At 29.3% G+C, this 19,795-nt stretch overlaps 11 non-coding genes across 11 annotated transcripts; all 11 read left to right on the top strand.

Annotated features, from left to right (window-relative positions):
• Window positions 1–58: 58 nt before the first annotated feature.
• TRNAG-CCC (transfer RNA glycine (anticodon CCC)) lies at window positions 59–129 on the top strand. The gene has a single exon. It is a non-coding gene; the product is annotated as a tRNA-Gly (tRNA).
• Window positions 130–1,180: 1,051 nt separating this feature from the next.
• TRNAG-CCC (transfer RNA glycine (anticodon CCC)) lies at window positions 1,181–1,251 on the top strand. Its single transcript has one exon. It is a non-coding gene; the product is annotated as a tRNA-Gly (tRNA).
• A 1,003-nt stretch (window positions 1,252–2,254) lies between these two features.
• Window positions 2,255–2,325, top strand: TRNAG-CCC (transfer RNA glycine (anticodon CCC)). Its single transcript has one exon. It is a non-coding gene; the product is annotated as a tRNA-Gly (tRNA).
• Window positions 2,326–3,895: 1,570 nt separating this feature from the next.
• On the top strand, window positions 3,896–3,966 carry TRNAG-CCC (transfer RNA glycine (anticodon CCC)). Its single transcript has one exon. It is a non-coding gene; the product is annotated as a tRNA-Gly (tRNA).
• Window positions 3,967–4,463: 497 nt separating this feature from the next.
• TRNAG-CCC (transfer RNA glycine (anticodon CCC)) lies at window positions 4,464–4,534 on the top strand. The gene has a single exon. It is a non-coding gene; the product is annotated as a tRNA-Gly (tRNA).
• Window positions 4,535–6,054: 1,520 nt separating this feature from the next.
• On the top strand, window positions 6,055–6,125 carry TRNAG-CCC (transfer RNA glycine (anticodon CCC)). Its single transcript has one exon. It is a non-coding gene; the product is annotated as a tRNA-Gly (tRNA).
• Window positions 6,126–11,486: 5,361 nt separating this feature from the next.
• TRNAG-CCC (transfer RNA glycine (anticodon CCC)) lies at window positions 11,487–11,557 on the top strand. Its single transcript has one exon. It is a non-coding gene; the product is annotated as a tRNA-Gly (tRNA).
• Window positions 11,558–12,055: 498 nt separating this feature from the next.
• Window positions 12,056–12,126, top strand: TRNAR-CCU (transfer RNA arginine (anticodon CCU)). The gene has a single exon. It is a non-coding gene; the product is annotated as a tRNA-Arg (tRNA).
• Window positions 12,127–13,129: 1,003 nt separating this feature from the next.
• On the top strand, window positions 13,130–13,200 carry TRNAG-CCC (transfer RNA glycine (anticodon CCC)). Its single transcript has one exon. It is a non-coding gene; the product is annotated as a tRNA-Gly (tRNA).
• Window positions 13,201–18,380: 5,180 nt separating this feature from the next.
• TRNAG-CCC (transfer RNA glycine (anticodon CCC)) lies at window positions 18,381–18,451 on the top strand. The gene has a single exon. It is a non-coding gene; the product is annotated as a tRNA-Gly (tRNA).
• A 498-nt stretch (window positions 18,452–18,949) lies between these two features.
• TRNAG-CCC (transfer RNA glycine (anticodon CCC)) lies at window positions 18,950–19,020 on the top strand. The gene has a single exon. It is a non-coding gene; the product is annotated as a tRNA-Gly (tRNA).
• Window positions 19,021–19,795: the final 775 nt, after the last annotated feature.

Below are 19,795 nucleotides of genomic sequence, written 5' to 3'. Positions count from 1 at the left end.
TCATGTCACATAGTTTTGAATATACATCTATTTTCTTGAAGAGCATTACAAACCAGCAGCGTTAGTAGTGTAGGGGTATCATGCAAGATTCCCATTCTTGCGACCTGGGTTCAAATCCTGGCTAGCGCAGAAAAAAATACATTTTAAATCTTATATTAGGAATCAAACTAATATGAAATGTATTAGTCTTAAAACATTTTAAGAGATTATATTTAAAATGTTATACTATCTATCAAACTAATATGAAATGTATTAGTCTAAAAACTATTTAACATGACATGTATCCTACATGATGACTGGATGCACCACATTGTAGTTAAATATGGCAGTAATACTTTATACTTAGAAAATTTGTTTGCTTGTGACACTAACTTTAAGATCTCATAGCTTTTTTCTGCTGACAATAACATTTATTAATAAACTGAATCTGCATAACAAATTCATTAGCACAACTTTTTTGACAAATAAATACATCCATGGATCAAATAAATATTTTTCTTAATTAGGGAAAGCTATGCAGCAGTGCAATTAGTAAATTTTCAATTAAAAAGATATTCATGTCACATAGTTTTGAATATACATCTATTTTCTTGTAGAGCCCTATATGTCAGCAGCGCTACTAGTGTAGGGGTATCATGCAAGAGTCTCATTCTTGCGACCTCTGTTCGAGTACCGGCTAGCGCAGAAAAAACACATTTTAAATCTTATATTAGGTATCAAACTAATATGAAATGTATTAGTCTTAAAACATTTTAAGAGATTATATTTAAAATGTTATACTATCTATCAAACTAATAAGAAATGTATTAGTCTAAAAACAATTTAACATGACATATAACCCACATGACCTACAAGATGACTGGATGCACCACATTGTAGTTAAATATGGCAGTAATACTTTCTTTATACTTAGAACATTTGTTTACTTGTGACACTAACTTTAAGATCTCATAGCTTTTTTCTGCTGACAATAACATTTATTAGTAAACTGAATCTGCATAACAAATTCATTAGCACAACTTTTTTGACAAATAAATACATCCATGGATCAAATAAATATTTTTCTTAATTAGGGAAAGCTATGCTGCAGTGCAATTAGTAAATTTTCAATTAAAAAGATATTCATGTCACATAGTCTTGAATATACATCTATTTTCTTGTGGAGCATTACAAACCAGCAGCGTTAGTAATGTAGGGGTATCATGCAAGATTCCCATTCTTGCGACCCGGGTTCAAATCCCGGCTAGCGCAGAAAAAAATACATTTTAAATCTTATATTAGGTATCAAACTAATATGAAATGTATTAGTCTTAAAACATTTTAAGAGATTATATTTAAAATGTTATACTATCTATCAAACTAATATGAAATGTATTAGTCTAAAAACTATTTAACATGACATGTATCCTACATGATGACTGGATGCAAAACATTGTAGTTAAATATGGCAGTAATACTTTATACTTAGAAAATTTGTTTGCTTGTGACACTAACTTTAAGATCTCATAGCTTTTTTTCTGCTGACAATAACATTTATTAATAATACATCCATGGAGCAAATAAATATTTTTCTTAATTAGGGAAAGCTATGCAGCAGTGCAATTAGTAAATTTTCAATTAAAAAGATATTCATGTCACACAGTTTTGAATATACATCTATTTTCTTGTAGGGCCCTTTATGTCAGCAGCGATACTAGTGTAGAGGTATCATGCAAGAGTCTCATTCTTGCGACCTGTGTTCGAGAACCGGCTAGCGCAGAAAAAACACATTTTAAATCTTATATTAGGTATCAAACTAATATGAAATGTATTAGTCTTAAAACATTTTAAGAGATTATATTTAAAATGTTATACTATCTATCAAACTAATAAGAAATGTATTAGTCTAAAAACAATTTAACATGACATATAACCTACGTGACCAACAAGATGACTGGATGCACCACATTGTAGTTAAATATGGTAGTAATACTTTCTTTATACTTAGAAAATGTGTTTACTTGTGACACTAACTTTAAGATCTCATAGCTTTTTTCTGCTGACAATAACATTTATTAATAAACTGAATCTGCATAACAAATTCATTAGCACAAATTTTTTGACAAATAAATACATCCATGGATCAAAGAAATATTTTTCTTAATTAGGGAAAGCTATGCAGCAGTGCAATTAGTAAATTTTCAATAAAAAAGATATTCATGTCACACAGTTTTGAATATACATCTATTTTCTTGTGGAGCATTACAAACCAGCAGCGTTAGTAGTGTAGGGGTATCATGCAAGATTCCCATTCTTGCGACCTGAGTTCAAATCCCGGCTAGCGCAGAAAAAAATACATTTTAAATCTTATATTAGGTATCAAACTAATTTGAAATGTATTAGTCTTAAAACATTTTAAGAGATTATATTTAAAATGTTATACTATCTATTAAACTAATATGAAATGTATTAGTCTAAAAACTATTTAACATGACATGTATCCTACATGATGACTGGATGCACCACATTGTAGTTAAATATGGCAGTAATACTTTATACTTAGAAAATTTGTTTGCTTGTGACACTAAATTTAAGATCTCATAGCTTTTTTTCTGCTGACAATAACATTTATTAATAATACATCCATGGAGCAAAGAAATATGTTTCTTAATTAGGGAAAGCTATGCAGCAGTGCAATTAGTAAATTTTCAATTAAAAAGATATTCATGTCACATAGTTTTGAATATACATCTATTTTCTTGTAGAGCCCTATATGTCAGCAGCGCTACTAGTGTAGGGGTATCATGCAAGAGTCTCATTCTTCCGACCTCTGTTCGAGTACCGGCTAGCGCAGAAAAAACACATTTTAAATCTTATATTAAGTATCAAACTAATATGAAATGTATTAGTCTTAAAACATTTTAAGAGACTATATTTAAAATGTTATACTATCTATCAAACTAATAAGAAATGTATTAGTCTGAAAACAATTTAACATGACATATAACCTACATGACCTACAAGATGACTGGATGCACCACATTGTAGTTAAATATGGCAGTAATACTTTCTTTATACTTAGAACATTTGTTTACTTGTGACACTAACTTTAAGATCTCATAGCTTTTTTCTGCTGACAATAACATTTATTAATAAACTGAATCTGCATAACAAATTCATTAGCACAACTTTTTTGACAAATAAATACATCCATGGATCCAAGAAATATTTTTCTTAATTAGGGAAAGCTATGCAGCAGTGCAATTAGTAAATTTTCAATTAAAAAGATATTCATGTCACATAGTTTTGAATATACAGCTATTTTCTTGTGGAGCCCTATAAGCCAGCAGCGCTACTAGTGTAGGGGTATCATGCAAGAGTACCATTCTTGTGACCTTTGTTCGAGTACCGGCTAGTGCAGAAAAAACACATTTGAAATCTTATATTAGGTATCAAACTAATATGAAATGTATTAGTCTTAAAACATTTTAAGAGATTATATTTAAAATGTTATACTATCTATCAAACTAATATAAAATGTATTAGTCTAAAAACAATTTAACATGACATATAACCTACGTGACCTACAAGATGACTGGATGCACCACATTGTAGTTAAATATGGTAGTAATACTTTCTTTATACTTAGAAATGTGTTTACTTGTGACACTAACTTTAAGATCTCATAGCTTTTTTCTGCTGACAATAACATTTATTAATAAACTGAATCTGCATAACAAATTCATTAGCACAACTTTATTTAACAAATAAATACATCCATGGAGCAAAGAAATATTTTTCTTAATTAGGGAAAGCTATGCAGCAGTGCATTTAGTAAATTTTCAATTAAAAAGATATTCATGTCACATAGTTTTGAATATACATCTATTTTCTTGTGGAGCATTACAAACCAGCAGCATTAGTAGTGTAGGGGTATCATGCAAGATTCCCGTTCTTGCGACCCGGGTTCAAATCCCGGCTAGCGCAGAAAAAAATACATTTTAAATCTTATATTAGGTATCAAACTAATATGAAATGTATTAGTCTTAAAACATTTTAAGAGATATATTTAAAATGTTATACTATCTATCAAACTAATATGAAATGTATTAGTCTAAAAACTATTTAACATGACATATAACCTACATGACCTACAAGATGACTGGATGCACCACATTGTAGTTAAATATGGCAGTAATACTTTCTTTATACTTAGAACATTGGTTTACTTGTGACACTAACTTTAAGATCTCATAGCTTTTTTTCTGCTGACAATAACATTTATTAATAAACTGAATCTGCATAACAAATTCATTAGCACAACTTTTTTGACAAATAAATACATCCATGGATCAAAGAAATATTTTTCTTAATTAGGGAAAGCTATGCAGCAGTGCAATTAGTATATTTTCAATTAAAAAGATATTCATGTCACATAGTTTTGAATATACATCTATTTTCTTGTGGAGCATTACAAACCAGCAGCGTTAGTAGTGTAGGGGTATCATGCAAGATTCCCATTCTTGCGACCTGGGTTCAAATCCCGGCTAGCGCAGAAAAAAATACATTTTAAATCTTATATTAGGTATCAAACTAATATGAAATGTATTAGTCTTAAAACATTTTAAGAGATTATATTTAAAATGTTATACTATCTATCAAACTAATATGAAATGTATTAGTCTAAAAACTATTTAACATGACATGTATCCTACATGATGACTGGATGCACCACATTGTAGTTAAATATGGCAGTAATACTTTATACTTAGAAAAATTGTTTGCTTGTGACACTAACTTTAAGATCTCATAGCTTTTTTCTGCTGACAATAACATTTATTAATAATACATCCATGGAGCAAAGAAATATTTTTCTTAATTAGGGAAAGCTATGCAGCAGTGCAATTAGTAAATTTTCAATTAAAAAGATATTCATGTCACACAGTTATGAATATACATCTATTTTCTTGTAGAGCCCTATATGTCAGCAGCGATACTAGTGTAGAGGTATCATGCAAGAGTCTCATTCTTGCGACCTGTGTACGAGTACCGGCTAGCGCAGAAAAAACACATTTTAAATCTTATATTAGGTATCAAACTAATATGAAATGTATTAGTCTTAAAACATTTTAAGAGAAATATTTAAAATGTTATACTATCTATCAAACTAATATGAAATGTATTAGTCTAAAAACAATTTAACATGACATATAACCTACATGACCTACAAGATGACTGGATGCACCACATTGTAGTTAAATATGGCAGTAATACTTTCTTTATACTTAGAACATTTGTTTACTTGTGACACTAACTTTAAGATCTCATAGCTTTTTTTCTGCTGACAATAACATTTATTAATAATACATCCATGGAGCAAAGAAATATTTTTCTTAATTAGGGAAAGCTATGCAGCAGTGCAATTAGTAAATTTTCAATTATAAAGATATTCATGTCACACAGTTTTGAATATACATCTATTTTCTTGTAGAGCCCTATATGTCAGCAGCGCTACTAGTGTAGGGGTATCATGCAAGAGTCTCATTCTTGCGACCTGTGTTCGAGTACCGGCTAGCGCAGAAAAAACACATTTTAAATCTTATATTAGGTAGCAAACTAATATGAAATGTATTAGTCTTAAAACATTTTAAGAGATTATATTTAAAATGTTATACTATCTATCAAACTAATAAGAAATGTATTAGTCTAAAAACAATTTAACATGACATATAACCCACATGACCTACAAGATGACTGGATGCACCACATTGTAGTTAAATATGGCAGTAATACTTTCTTTATACTTAGAACATTTGTTTACTTGTGACACTAACTTTAAGATCTCATAGCTTTTTTCTGCTGACAATAACATTTATTAATAAACTGAATCTGCATAACAAATTCATTAGCACAACTTTTTTGACAAATAAATACATCCATGGATCAAAGAAATATTTTTCTTAATTAGGGAAAGCTATGCAGCAGTGCAATTAGTAAATTTTCAATTAAAAAGATATTCATGTCACATAGTTTTGAATATACATCTATTTTCTTGTGGAGCATTACAAACCAGCAGCGTTAGTAATGTAGGGGTATCGTGCAAGATTCCCATTCTTGCGACCTGGGTTCAAATCCCGGCTAGCGCAGAAAAAAATACATTTTAAATCTTATATTAGGTATCAAACTAATATGAAATGTATTAGTCTTAAAACATTTTAAGAGATTATATTTAAAATGTTATACTATCTATCAAACTAATATGAAATGTATTAGTCTAAAAACTATTTAACATGACATGTATCCTACATGATGACTGGATGCACCACATTGTAGTTAAATATGGCAGTAATACTTTATACTTAGAAAATTTGTTTGCTTGTGACACTAACTTTAAGATCTCATAGCTTTTTTTTCTGCTGACAATAACATTTATTAATAATACATCCATGGAGCAAAGAAATATTTTTCTTAATTAGGGAAAGCTATGCAGCAGTGCAATTAGTAAATTTTCAATTAAAAAGATATTCATGTCACATAGTTTTGAATATACATCTATTTTCTTGTGGAGCATTATAAACCAGCAGCGTTAGTAGTGTAGGGATATCATGCAAGATTCACATTCTTGCGACCTGCGTTCGAGTCCCGGCTAGAGCAGAAAAAAATATATTTTAAATCTTATATTAGGTATCAAACTAATATGAAATGTATTAGTCTTAAAAAATTTTAAGAGATTATATTTAAAATGTTATACTATCTATCAAACTAATATGAAATGTATAAGTCTAAAAACTATTTAACATGACTGTGTATCCTACATGATGACTGGATGCAAAACATTGTAGTTAAATATGGCAGTAATACTTTATACTTAGAAAATTTGTTTGCTTGTGACACTAACTTTAAGATCTCATAGCTTTTTTCTGCTGACAATAACATTTATTAATAATACATCCATGGAGCAAAGAAATATTTTTCTTAATTAGGGAAAGCTATGCAGCAGTGCAATTAGTAAATTTTCAATTAAAAAGATATTCATGTCACACAGTTTCTAATATACATCTATTTTCTTGTAGAGCCCTATATGTCAGCAGTGCTACTAGTGGAGGGGTATCATGCAAGAGTCTCATTCTTGCGACCTGTGTTCGAGTACCGGCTAGCGCAGAAAAAACACATTTTAAATCTTATATTAGGTATCAAACTAATATGAAATGTATTAGTCTTAAAACATTTTAAGAGAAATATTTAAAATGTTATACTATCTATCAAACTAATATGAAATGTATTAGTCTAAAAACAATTTAACATGACATATAACCTACATGACCTACAAGATGACTGGATGCACCACATTGTAGTTAAATATGGCAGTAATACTTTCTTTATACTTAGAACATTTGTTTACTTGTGACACTAACTTTAAGATCTCATAGCTTTTTTCTGCTGACAATAACATTTATTAATAAACTGAATCTGCATAACAAATTCATTAGCACAACTTTTTTGACAAATAAATACATCCATGGATCAAAGAAATATTTTTCTTAATTAGGGAAAGCTATGCCTCAGTGCAATTAATAAAATTTTCAATTAAAAAGATATTCATGTCACATAGTTTTGAATATACATCTATTTTCTTGTGGAGCCCTATAAGCCACCAGCGCTACTAGTGTAGGGGTATCATGCAAGAGTACCATTCTTGTGACCTTTGTTCGAGTACCGGCTAGTGCAGAAAAAACACATTTTAAATCTTATATTAGGTATCAAACTAATATGAAATGTATTAGTCTTAAAACATTTTAAGAGATTATATTTAAAATGTTATACTATCTATCAAACTAATATGAAATGTATTAGTCTAAAAACTATTTAACATGACATGTATCCTACATGATGACTGGATGCACCACATTGTAGTTAAATATGGCAGTAATACTTTATACTTAGAAAATTTGTTTGCTTGTGACACTAACTTTAAGATCTCATAGCTTTTTTTCTGCTGACAATAACATTTATTAATAATACATCCATGGAGCAAAGAAATATGTTTCTTAATTAGGGAAAGCTATGCAGCAGTGCAATTAGTAAATTTTCAATTAAAAAGATATTCATGTCACATAGTTTTGAATATACATCTATTTTCTTGTAAAGCCCTATATGTCAGCAGCGCTACTAGTGTAGGGGTATCATGCAAGAGTACCATTCTTGTGACCTTTGTTCGAGTACCGGCTAGTGCAGAAAAAACACATTTGAAATCTTATATTAGGTATCAAACTAATATGAAATGTATTAGTCTTAAAACATTTTAAGAGATTATATTTAAAATGTTATACTATCTATCAAACTAATATAAAATGTATTAGTCTAAAAACAATTTAACATGACATATAACCTACGTGACCTACAAGATGACTGGATGCACCACATTGTAGTTAAATATGGTAGTAATACTTTCTTTATACTTAGAAAATGTGTTTACTTGTGACACTAACTTTAAGATCTCATAGCTTTTTTCTGCTGACAATAACATTTATTAATAAACTGAATCTGCATAACAAATTCATTAGTATAACTTTATTTAACAAATAAATACATCCATGGAGCAAAGAAATATGTTTCTTAATTAGGGAAAGCTATGCAGCAGTGCAATTAGTACATTTTCAATTAAAAAGATATTCATGTCACATAGTTTTGAATATACAGCTATTTTCTTGTGGAGCCCTATAAGCCAGCAGCGCTACTAGTGTAGGGGTATCATGCAAGAGTACCATTCTTGTGACCTTTGTTCGAGTACCGGCTAGTGCAGAAAAAACACATTTGAAATCTTATATTAGGTATCAAACTAATATGAAATGTATTAGTCTTAAAACATTTTAAGAGAAATATTTAAAATGTTATACTATCTATCAAACTAATATGAAATGTATTAGTCTAAAAACAATTTAACATGACATATAACCTACATGACCTACAAGATGACTGGATGCACCACATTGTAGTTAAATATGGCAGTAATAGTTTCTTTATACTTAGAACATTTGTTTACTTGTGACACTAACTTTAAGATCTCATAGCTTTTTTCTGCTGACAATAACATTTATTAATAAACTGAATCTGCATAACAAATTCATTAGCACAACTTTTTTGACAAATAAATACATCCATGGATCAAAGAAATATTTTTCTTAATTAGGGAAAGCTATGCCTCAGTGCAATTAGTAAATTTTCAATTAAAAAGATATTCATGTCACATAGTTTTGAATATACATCTATTTTCTTGTGGAGCCCTGTAAGCCACCAGCGCTACTAGTGTAGGGGTATCATGCAAGAGTACCATTCTTGTGACCTTTGTTCGAGTACCGGCTAGTGCAGAAAAAACACATTTTAAATCTTATATTAGGTATCAAACTAATATGAAATGTATTAGTCTTAAAACATTTTAAGAGATTATATTTAAAATGTTATACTATCTATCAAACTAATATAAAATGTATTAGTCTAAAAACAATTTAACATGACATATAACCTACGTGACCTACAAGATGACTGGATGCACCACATTGTAGTTAAATATGGTAGTAATACTTTCTTTATACTTAGAAAATGTGTTTACTTGTGACACTAACTTTAAGATCTCATAGCTTTTTTCTGCTGACAATAACATTTATTAATAAACTGAATCTGCATAACAAATTCATTAGCACAACTTTTTTGACAAATAAATACATCCATGGATCAAAGAAATATTTTTCTTAATTAGGGAAAGCTATGCAGCAGTGCAATTAGTAAATTTTCAATTAAAAAGATATTCATGTCACATAGTTTTGAATATACATCTATTTTCTTGTGGAGCATTATAAACCAGCAGCGTTAGTAGTGTAGGGGTATCATGCAAGATTCCCATTCTTGCGACCTGGGTTCAAATCCTGGCTAGCACAGAAAAAAATACATTTTAAATCTTATATTAGGTATCAAACTAATATGAAATGTATTAGTCTTAAAACATTTTAAGAGATTATATTTAAAATGTTATACTATCTATCAAACTAATATGAAATGTATTAGTCTAAAAACTATTTAACATGACATGTATCCTACATGATGACTGGATGCACCACATTGTAGTTAAATATGGCAGTAATACTTTATACTTAGAAAATTTGTTTGCTTGTGACACTAACTTTAAGATCTCATAGCTTTTTTTCTGCTGACAATAACATTTATTAATAATACATCCATGGAGCAAAGAAATATGTTTCTTAATTAGGGAAAGCTATGCAGCAGTGCAATTAGTAAATTTTCAATTAAAAAGATATTCATGTCACATAGTTTTGAATATACATCTATTTTCTTGTAGAGCCCTATATGTCAGCAGCGCTACTAGTGTAGGGGTATCATGCAAGAGTACCATTCTTGTGACCTTTGTTCGAGTACCGGCTAGTGCAGAAAAAACACATTTGAAATCTTATATTAGGTATCAAACTAATATGAAATGTATTAGTCTTAAAACATTTTAAGAGATTATATTTAAAATGTTATACTATCTATCAAACTAATATAAAATGTATTAGTCTAAAAACAATTTAACATGACATATAACCTACGTGATCTACAAGATGACTGGATGCACCACATTGTAGTTAAATATGGTAGTAATACTTTCTTTATACTTAGAAAATGTGTTTACTTGTGACACTAACTTTAAGATCTCATAGCTTTTTTCTGCTGACAATAACATTTATTAATAAACTGAATCTGCATAACAAATTCATTAGCACAACTTTATTTAACATATAAATACACCCATGGAGCAAAGAAATATGTTTCTTAATTAGGGAAAGCTATGCAGCAGTGCAATTAGTAAATTTTCAATTAAAAAGATATTCATGTCACATAGTTTTGAATATACAGCTATTTTCTTGTGGAGCCCTATAAGCCAGCAGCGCTACTAGTGTAGGGGTATCATGCAAGAGTACCATTCTTGTGACCTTTGTTCGAGTACCGGCTAGTGCAGAAAAAACACATTTGAAATCTTATATTAGGTATCAAACTAATATGAAATGTATTAGTCTTAAAACATTTTAAGAGATTATATTTAAAATGTTATACTATCTATCAAACTAATATAAAATGTATTAGTCTAAAAACAATTTAACATGACATATAACCTACGTGACCTACAAGATGACTGGATGCACCACATTGTAGTTAAATATGGTAGTAATACTTTCTTTATACTTAGAAAATGTGTTTACTTGTGACACTAACTTTAAGATCTCATAGCTTTTTTCTGCTGACAATAACATTTATTAATAAACTGAATCTGCATAACAAATTCATTAGCTCAACTTTATTTAACAAATAAATACATCCATGGAGCAAAGAAATATTTTTCTTAATTAGGGAAAGCTATGCAGCAGTGCATTTAGTAAATTTTCAATTAAAAAGATATTCATGTCACATAGTTTTGAATATACATCTATTTTCTTGTGGAGCATTACAAACCAGCAGCATTAGTAGTGTAGGGGTATCATGCAAGATTCCCGTTCTTGCGACCCGGGTTCAAATCCCGGCTAGCGCAGAAAAAAATACATTTTAAATCTTATATTAGGTATCAAACTAATATGAAATGTATTAGTCTTAAAACATTTTAAGAGATTATATTTAAAATGTTATACTATCTATCAAACTAATATGAAATGTATTAGTCTAAAAACTATTTAACATGACATATAACCTACATGACCTACAAGATGACTGGATGCACCACATTGTAGTTAAACATGGCAGTAATACTTTCTTTATACTTAGAACATTGGTTTACTTGTGACACTAACTTTAAGATCTCATAGCTTTTTTTCTGCTGACAATAACATTTATTAATAAACTGAATCTGCATAACAAATTCATTAGCACAACTTTTTTGACAAATAAATACATCCATGGATCAAAGAAATATTTTTCTTAATTAGGGAAAGCTATGCAGCAGTGCAATTAGTAAATTTTCAATTAAAAAGATATTCATGTCACATAGTTTTGAATATACATCTATTTTCTTGTGGAGCATTACAAACCAGCAGCGTTAGTAGTGTAGGGGTATCATGCAAAACTCCTATTCTTGCGACCTGGGTTCAAATCCCAGCTAGCGCAGAAAAAAATACATTTTAAAACTTATATTAGGTATCAAACTAATATGAAATGTATTAGTCTTAAAACATTTTAAGAGATTATATTTAAAATGTTATACTATCTATCAAACTAATATGAAATGTATTAGTCTAAAAACTATTTTACATGACATGTATCCTACATGATGACTGGATGCACCACATTGTAGTTAAATATGGCAGTAATACTTTATACTTAGAAAATTTGTTTGCTTGTGACACTAACTTTAAGATCTCATAGCTTTTTTTCTGCTGACAATAACATTTATTAATAATACATCCATGGAGCAAAGAAATATGTTTCTTGATTAGGGAAAGCTATGCAGCAGTGCAATTAGTAAATTTTCAATTAAAAAGATATTCATGTCACATAGTTTTGAATATACATCTATTTTCTTGTAGAGCCCTATATGTCAGCAGCGCTACTAGTGTAGGGGTATCATGCAAGAGTCTCATTCTTGCGACCTGTGTTCGAGTACCGGCTAGCGCAGAAAAAACACATTTTAAATCTTATATTAGGTATCAAACTAATATGAAATGTATTAGTCTTAAAACATTTTAAGAGATTATATTTAAAATGTTATACTATCTCTCAAACTAATAAGAAATGTATTAGTCTAAAAACAATTTAACATGACATATAACCCACATGACCTACAAGATGACTGGATGCACCACATTGTAGTTAAATATGGCAGTAATACTTTCTTTATACTTAGAACATTTGTTTACTTGTGACACTAACTTTAAGATCTCATAGCTTTTTTCTGCTGACAATAACATTTATTAGTAAACTGAATCTGCATAACAAATTCATTAGCACAACTTTTTTGACAAATAAATACATCCATGGATCAAAGAAATATTTTTCTTAATTAGGGAAAGCTATGCAGCAGTGCAATTAGTAAATTTTCAATTAAAAAGATATTCATGTCACATAGTTTTGAATATACATCTATTTTCTTGTGGAGCATTACAAACCAGCAGCGTTAGTAATGTAGGGGTATCATGCAAGATTCCCATTCTTGCGACCTGGGTTCAAATCCCGGCTAGCGCAGAAAAAAATACATTTTAAATCTTATATTAGGTATCAAACTAATATGAAATGTATTAGTCTTAAAACATTTTAAGAGATTATATTTAAAATGTTATACTATCTATCAAACTAATATGAAATGTATTAGTCTAAAAACTATTTAACATGACATGTATCCTACATGATGACTGGATGCACCACATTGTAGTTAAATATGGCAGTAATACTTTATACTTAGAAAATTTGTTTGCTTGTGACACTAACTTTAAGATCTCATAGCTTTTTTTTCTGCTGACAATAACATTTATTAATAATACATCCATGGAGCAAAGAAATATTTTTCTTAATTAGGGAAAGCTATGCAGCAGTGCAATTAGTAAATTTTCAATTAAAAAGATATTCATGTCACATAGTTTTGAATATACATCTAATTTCTTGTGGAGCATTATAAACCAGCAGCGTTAGTAGTGTAGGGGTATCATGCAAGATTCACATTCTTGCGACCTGCTTTCGAGTCCCGGCTAGAGCAGAAAAAAACATATTTTAAATCTTATATTAGGTATCAAACTAATATGAAATGTCTTAGTCTTAAAACATTTTAAGAGATTATATTTAAAATGTTATACTATCTATCAAACTAATATGAAATGTATAAGTCTAAAAACTATTTAACATGACTGTGTATCCTACATGATGACTGGATGCAAAACATTGTAGTTAAATATGGCAGTAATACTTTATACTTAGAAAATTTGTTTGCTTGTGACACTAACTTTAAGATCTCATAGCTTTTTTCTGCTGACAATAACATTTATTAATAATACATCCATGGAGCAAAGAAATATTTTTCTTAATTAGGGAAAGCTATGCAGCAGTGCAATTAGTAAATTTTCAATTAAAAAGATATTCATGTCACACAGTTTTGAATATACATCTATTTTCTTGTAGAGCCCTATATGTCAGCAGCGCTACTAGTGTAGGGGTATCATGCAAGAGTCTCATTCTTGCGACCTGTGTTCGAGTACCGGCTAGCGCAGAAAAAACACATTTTAAATCTTATATTAGGTATCAAACTAATATGAAATGTATTAGTCTTAAAACATTTTAAGAGAAATATTTAAAATGTTATACTATCTATCAAACTAATATGAAATGTATTAGTCTAAAAACAATTTAACATGACATATAACCTACATGACCTACAAGATGACTGGATGCACCACATTGTAGTTAAATATGGCAGTAATACTTTCTTTATACTTAGAACATTTGTTTACTTGTGACACTAATTTTAAGATCTCATAGCTTTTTTCTGCTGACAATAACATTTATTAATAAACTGAATCTGCATAACAAATTCATTAGCACAACTTTTTTGACAAATAAATACATCCATGGATCAAAGAAATATTTTTCTTAATTAGGGAAAGCTATGCAGCAGTGCAATTAGTAAATTTTCAATTAAAAAGATATTCATGTCACATAGTTTTGAATATACATCTATTTTCTTGTGGAGCATTACAAACCAGCAGCGTTGGTAGTGTAGGGGTATCATGCAAAATTCCCATTCTTGCGACCTGGATTCAAATCCCAGCTAGCGCAGAAAAAAATACATTTTAAATCTTATATTAGGTATCAAACTAATATGAAATGTATTAGTCTTAAAACATTTTAAGAGATTATATTTAAAATGTTATACTATCTATCAAACTAATATGAAATGTATTAGTCTAAAAACTATTTAACATGACATGTATCCTACATGATGACTGGATGCACCACATTGTAGTTAAATATGGCAGTAAAACTTTATACTTAGAAAATTTGTTTGCTTGTGACACTAACTTTAAGATCTCATAGCTTTTTTTTCTGCTGACAATAACATTTATTAATAATACATCCATGGAGCAAAGAAATATTTTTCTTAATTAGGGAAAGCTATGCAGCAGTGCAATTAGTAAATTTTCAATTAAAAAGATATTCATGTCACATAGTTTTGAATATACATCTAATTTCTTGTGGAGCATTATAAACCAGCAGCGTTAGTAGTGTAGGGGTATCATGCAAGATTCACATTCTTGCGACCTGCTTTCGAGTCCCGGCTAGAGCAGAAAAAAATATAGTTTAAATCTTATATTAGGTATCAAACTAATATGAAATGTCTTAGTCTTAAAACATTTTAAGAGATTATATTTAAAATGTTATACTATCTATCAAACTAATATGAAATGTATAAGTCTAAAAACTATTTAACATGACTGTGTATCCTACATGATGACTGGATGCAAAACATTGTAGTTAAATATGGCAGTAATACTTTATACTTAGAAAATTTGTTTGCTTGTGACACTAACTTTAAGATCTCATAGCTTTTTTCTGCTGACAATAACATTTATTAATAATACATCCATGGAGCAAAGAAATATTTTTCATAATTAGGGAAAGCTATGCAGCAGTGCAATTAGTAAATTTTCAATTAAAAAGATATTCATGTCACACAGTTTTGAATATACATCTATTTTCTTGTAGAGCCCTATATGTCAGCAGCGCTACTAGTGTAGGGGTATCATGCAAGAGTCTCATTCTTGCGACCTGTGTTCGAGTACCGGCTAGCGCAGAAAAAACACATTTTAAATCTTATATTAGGTATCAAACTAATATGAAATGTATTAGTCTTAAAACATTTTAAGAGAAATATTTAAAATGTTATACTATCTATCAAACTAATATGAAATGTATTAGTCTAAAAACAATTTAACATGACATATAACCTACATGACCTACAAGATGACTGGATGCACCACATTGTAGTTAAATATGGCAGTAATACTTTCTTTATACTTAGAACATTTGTTTACTTGTGACACTAATTTTAAGATCTCATAGCTTTTTTCTGCTGACAATAACATTTATTAATAAACTGAATCTGCATAACAAATTCATTAGCACAACTTTTTTGACAAATAAATACATCCATGGATCAAAGAAATATTTTTCTTAATTAGGGAAAGCTATGCAGCAGTGCAATTAGTAAATTTTCAATTAAAAAGATACTCATGTCACATAGTTTTGAATATACATCTATTTTCTTGTGGAGCATTACAAACCAGCAGCGTTGGTAGTGTAGGGGTATCATGCAAAATTCCCATTCTTGCGACCTGGATTCAAATCCCAGCTAGCGCAGAAAAAAATACATTTTAAATCTTATATTAGGTATCAAACTAATATGAAATGTATTAGTCTTAAAACATTTTAAGAGATTATATTTAAAATGTTATACTATCTATCAAACTAATATGAAATGTATTAGTCTAAAAACTATTTAACATGACATGTATCCTACATGATGACTGGATGCACCACATTGTAGTTAAATATGGCAGTAATACTTTATACTTAGAAAATTTGTTTGCTTGTGACACTAACTTTAAGATCTCATAGCTTTTTTTCTGCTGACAATAACATTTATTAATAATACATCCATGGAGCAAAGAAATATTTTTCTTAATTAGGGAAAGCTATGCAGCAGTGCAATTAGTAAATTTTCAATTAAAAAGATATTCATGTCACACAGTTTTGAATATACATCTATTTTCTTGTAGAGCCCTATATGTCAGCAGCGCTACTAGTGTAGGGGTATCATGCAAGAGTCTCATTCTTGCGACCTGTGTTCGAGTACCGGCTAGCGCAGAAAAAACACATTTTAAATCTTATATTAGGTAGCAAACTAATATGAAATGTATTAGTCTTAAAACATTTTAAGAGATTATATTTAAAATGTTATACTATCTATCAAACTAATAAGAAATGTATTAGTCTAAAAACAATTTAACATGACATATAACCTACATGACCTACAAGATGACTGGATGCACCACATTGTAGTTAAATATGGCAGTAATACTTTCTTTATACTTAGAACATTTGTTTACTTGTGACACTAACTTTAAGATCTCATAGCTTTTTTCTGCTGACAATAACATTTATTAATAAACTGAATCTGCATAACAAATTCATTAGCACAACTGTTTTGACAAATAAATACATCCATGGATCAAAGAAATATTTTTCTTAATTAGGGAAAGCTATGCAGCAGTGCAATTAGTAAATTTTCAATTAAAAAGATATTCATGCCACATAGTTTTGAATATACATCTATTTTCTTGTGGAGCATTACAAACCAGCAGCGTTAGTAATGTATGGGTATCATGCAAGATTCCCATTCTTGCGACCTGGGTTCAAATCCCGGCTAGTGCAGAAAAAAATACATTTTAAATCTTATATTAGGTATCAAACTAATATGAAATGTATTAGTCTTAAAACATTTTAAGAGATTATATTTAAAATGTTATACTATCTATCAAACTAATATGAAATGTATTAGTCTAAAAACTATTTAACATGACATGTATCCTACATGATGACTGGATGCACCACATTGTAGTTAAATATGGCAGTAATACTTTATACTTAGAAAATTTGTTTGCTTGTGACACTAACTTTAAGATCTCATAGCTTTTCTTTCTGCTGACAATAACATTTATTAATAATACATCCATGGAGCAAAGAAATATTTTTCTTAATTAGGGAAAGCTATGCAGCAGTGCAATTAGTAAATTTTCTATTAAAAAGATATTCATGTCACATAGTTTTGAATATACATCTATTTTCTTGTGGAGCATTATAAACCAGCAGCGTTAGTAGTGTAGGGGTATCATGCAAGATTCACATTCTTGCGACCTGCGTTCGAGTCCCGGCTAGAGCAGAAAAAAATATATTTTATATCTTATATTAGGTATCAAACTAATATGAAATGTATTAGTCTTAAAACATTTTAAGAGATTATATTTAAAATGTTATACTATCTATCAAACTAATATGAAATGTATTAGTCTAAAAACTATTTAACATGACATGTATCCTACATGATGACTGGATGCAAAACATTGTAGTTAAATATGGCAGTAATACTTTATACTTAGAAAATTTGTTTGCTTGTGACACTAACTTTAAGATCTCATAGCTTTTTTTCTGCTGACAATAACATTTATTAATAATACATCCATGGAGCAAAGAAATATTTTTCTTAATTAGGGAAAGCTATGCAGCAGTGCAATTAGTAAATTTTCAATTAAAAAGATATTCATGTCACATAGTTTTGAATATACATCTATTTTCTTGTGGAGCATTACAAACCAGCAGCGTTAGTAGTGTAGGGGTATCATGCAAGATTCCCGTTCTTGCGACCTGGGTTCAAATCCCAGCTAGCGCAGAAAAAAATACATTTTAAATCTTATATTAGGTATCAAACTAATATGAAATGTATTAGTCTTAAAACATTTTAAGAGATTATATTTAAAATGTTATACTATCTATCAAACTAATATGAAATGTATTAGTCTAAAAACTATTTAACATGACATATAACCTACGTGACCTACAAGATGACTGGATGCACCACATTGTAGTTTAATATGGCAGTAATACTTTCTTTATACTTAGAAAATTTGTTTACTTGTGACACTAACTTTAAGATCTCATAGCTTTTTTCTGCTGACAATAACATTTATTAATAAACTGAATCTGCATAACAAATTCATTAGCACAACTTTCTTTAACAAATAAATACATCCATGGAGCAAAAAAATATTTTTCTTAATTAGGGAAAGCTATGCAGCAGTGCAATTAGTAAATTTTCAATTAAAAGGATATTTATGTCACATAGTTTTGAATATACATCTATTTTCTTGTGGAGCATTACAAACCAGCAGCGTTAGTAGTGTAGGGGTATCATGCAAGATTCCCATTCTTGCGACCTGGGTTCAAATCCCGGCTAGCGCAGAAAAAAATAAATTTTAAATCTTATATTAGGTATCAAACTAATATGAAATGTATTAGTCTTAAAACATTTTAAGAGATTATATTTAAAATGTTATACTATCTATCAAACTAATATGAAATGTATTAGTCTAAAAACTATTTAACATGACATGTATCCTACAAGATGACTGGATGCACCACATTGTAGTTAAATATGGCAGTAATACTTTATACTTAGAGAATTTGTTTGCTTGTGAGACTAACTTTAAGATCTCATAGCTTTTTTTCTGCTGACAATAACATTTATTAATAATACATCCATGGAGCAAAGAAATATTTTTCTTAATTAGGGAAAGTTATGCAGCAGTGCAATTAGTAAATTTTCAATTAAAAAGATATTCATGTCACACAGTTTTGAATATACATCTATTTTCTTGTAGAGCCCTATATGTCAGCAGCGCTACTAGTGTAGGGGTATCATGCTAGAGTCTCATTCTTGCGACCTGTGTTCGAGTACCGGCTAGCGCAGAAAAAACACATTTTAAATCTTATATTAGGTATCAAACTAATATGAAATGTATTAGTCTTAAAACATTTTAAGAGATTATATTTAAAATGTTATACTATCTATCAAACTAATAAGAAATGTATTAGTCTAAAAACAATTTAACATGACATATAACCTACATGACCTACAAGATGACTGGATGCACCACATTGTAGTTAAATATGGCAGTAATACTTTCTTTATACTTAGAACATTGGTTTACTTGTGACACTAACTTTAAGATCTCAT

The sequence above is a fragment of the Pseudophryne corroboree genome, chromosome 3 (genome assembly GCF_028390025.1).
Source record: "Pseudophryne corroboree isolate aPseCor3 chromosome 3, aPseCor3.hap2, whole genome shotgun sequence".
Lineage (NCBI taxonomy): Eukaryota > Metazoa > Chordata > Amphibia > Anura > Myobatrachidae > Pseudophryne > Pseudophryne corroboree.
This window is presented reverse-complemented; position numbering and strand designations above follow the sequence as displayed.